Raw genomic sequence first — 3,270 nt, 5'->3', positions numbered from 1 at the left:
AAATCTCCGACCTAGAAGCATCGAGGATGCACTTTCTGATCAAAGGCTCTCTTCATCCGACTTTGATACAACTGCCCATGATAAATGGCTGCCATTCGCTTCTCTTCGATAAGACTCGACTCATTAAACCTTGTCCGAATCCATTCAGCTTCGTCTAACTTGACATCCAACAGGACTCTTAGAGAAGGAATCTCCACTTCAACAGGTAGGACTGCTTCTATACCATACACAAGGGAGTAAGGGGTTGCCCCGGTCGATGTACGTACTGAAGTACGGTACCCATGCAAGGCGAAGGGTAGCATCTCATGCCAATCTCTGTACGTAACGACCATCTTCTGCACAATCTTCTTTATGTTCTTATTTGCCGCTTCAATAGCACCGTTCATCTTAGGGCGGTAAGGGGAAGAATTGTGATGCTGAATGTTGAAGTTTTGGCACAACTCCTTCATCATTTTGTTGTTGAGATTAGAACCATTATCAGTAATGATTCTTTCGGGAATCCCATAGCGACAAATGATTTATTTCTTGATGAATCGGGCAACCACATGTCTGGTGACCTTCGCAAATGACGCTGCTTCGACCCACTTGGTGAAATAGTCGATGGCAACAAGGATGAAGCGATGCCCATTGGAAGCGGTCGGCTCAATCTTTTCAATCATATCGATGCCCCACATAGCGAAAGGCCACGGCAAAGACATCACATTCAAAGGATTCGGCGGCACATGCACCTTATCAGCATAAATCTGGCATTTATGGCACTTCCGAGCATATTTGAAACAATCAGATTCCATGGTCATCCAATAATAACCTGCTCTCAACAATTTCTTAGCCATTGCATGTCCGCCGGCATGAGTACCGAAGGAGCCTTCATGAACTTCCTGCATTAACATGTCTGCTTCGTGTCTATCCACGCATCTAAGCAGAACCATGTCGAAGTTCCTCTTATACAGCACATCGTCTTTGTTCAAGAAGAAACTCCCTGCCAATCTTCTCAAAGTCTTTCTATCATTGTTGGATGTCCCTGCAGGGTACTCTTGATTCTTCATAAAGCACTTGATGTCGTGATACCAGGGCTTGTCATCAACTACCAGTTCAGCAGCAAACACATATGCGGCCCTATCAAGGCGCATCACGTCGATCTTGGGAGCATGGTTCCACCGAATCACGTTGATCATGGAGGATAGAGTAGCAAGAGCATCTGCCATCTGGTTCTCATCACGAGGCATATGATACAACTTTACTGTCGTGAAGAAAGTCAACAGTCTTCTCGTGTAATCTCTGTAGGGGACCAGAGTAGGCTGGAGAGTGTTCCAATCATCATTCACTTGGTTGATTACCAGAGCTGAATCTCCGAAGATGTCCAAAGTCTTGATTCTCAAATCAATGGCTTGCTCAATACCCAAGATACAGGCTTCATACTCAGCTTCATTATTGGTGCACTCGAAAGTCAGACGAGCGGTGAAAGGCATGTGGGCACCTTTCGGAGTTGTAATGACAGCACCAATTCCACTTCCTCTGGCGTTGACGGTCCCATCAAACATTAAAGTCCACTTTTCGTCTGGATCAGGTCCCTCTTCAACAACTGGCTCTTCACAGTCTTTCATCTTGAGGAACATGATGTCTTCATTTGGAAAATCAAACTTCATCGGCTCATAATCTTCAACCGGCTGTTGAGCAAGATAGTCTGACAGAATACTCCCCTTGATGGCTTTCTGGGAAGTATACTGGATGTCGTACTCTGTCAGTACCATTTGCCAATGAGCAACTCTTCCGGTGAGAGCTGGCTTCTCAAATATATACTTGACTGGATCTATTTTGGAGATCAGTAAGGTTGTGTGAGACAGCATGTATTGTCTCAATCGCTTCGCAGCCCATGCAAGTGCACACATGTTTTTTCAAGCATTGAGTATCTCGACTCGCAATCTGTGAATTTCTTACTCAGATAGTAGATGGCATGCTCTTTCCTACCTGTCTCGTCGTGTTGACCGAGAACACAACCCATGGAATTGTCTAGTACTGTCAAATACATAATCAGCGGTCTCCCTGGGACCGGAGGCACAAGGATAGGAGGATTCTGCAAATACTCTTTTATCTTCTCGAACGCCCTTTGACAATCATCATTCCACCTGATAGCCTGATCTTTTCTCAACAATTTGAATATTGCCTCACACGTGGCTGTTAGGTGAGAGATGAACCTTGCAATGTAGTTCAACCTCCCTAAGAAACCACAGACTTGTTTCTCTGTTCTTGGCTCAGGCATTTCCTGTATCGCTTTCAATTTGGCCGGATCCACCTCAATCCCTTTTCTGCTAACAACAAAAACCAGTAGTTTTCCAGATCTCACCCCAAAAGTACACTTGTTCGGATTAAGCCTCAGCTTGAATTTCCTCAAACGCTCAAACAGTTTCTGCAAATTCACCAAATGTTCTTCTTCTGTCTGAGATTTGGCAATCATATCATCAACATAAACCTCGATTTCATGATGAATCATATCATGGAACAGAGTCACCATCGCTCGCTGATATGTTGCTCCGGCATTTTTCAGACCAAACGGCATCACCTTGTAGCAGAAGGTGCCCCATGGGGTTATGAATGTTGTCTTCTCCATGTCTTCTGGTGCCATCTTAATTTGATTATAGCCAGAAAAGCCATCCATGAAGGAGAATACCGAGAACTGAGCCGTGTTATCCACCAAAACGTCAATGTGAGGTAAGGGGAAATCATCTTTAGGACTAGCCCTGTTCAGATCCCGGTAGTCAACACACATCCGTACCTTTCCATCCTTCTTAGGTATCAGAACGATATTTGCAACCCATGGCGGATAATTTGTGACTGCTAGAAACCCTGCATCCAACTGTTTTTGCACTTCTTCCTTTATCTTGACAGCCATCTCTGGTCTTGTTCTTCTGAGCTTCTGCTTGACTGGAGGACAACCTTCTTTGAGCGGCAAGCGATGTACCACGATGTCTGTGTCAAGCCCTAGCATGTCCTGATAAGACCAAGCGAAGATGTCAACATACTCTTGCAGCAATTTAATCAACCCCTTCTTCACATTGTCTTCCAAAGCAACCCCTATCTTGATTTTTCTCTTGGCGTCCTCGGTGTCGAGATTAATTACTTCAACATACTCTTGATGCGGTTGAATGACCCTTTCCTCTTGTTTTAATAACCTGGTAAGTTCTTCGGGGAGTTCAGAGTCTTCATCACCCTCTTCTTCAGCTTGAAAGATTGGATTTTCAAAGTCGAAGCGAGCCATAGCAGAATCGTTAT

This window comes from Lathyrus oleraceus, chromosome 7 (genome assembly GCF_024323335.1).
Source record: "Lathyrus oleraceus cultivar Zhongwan6 chromosome 7, CAAS_Psat_ZW6_1.0, whole genome shotgun sequence".
NCBI classification, from domain to species: domain Eukaryota; kingdom Viridiplantae; phylum Streptophyta; class Magnoliopsida; order Fabales; family Fabaceae; genus Lathyrus; species Lathyrus oleraceus.
Note: the sequence above shows the minus strand (reverse complement) of the source record.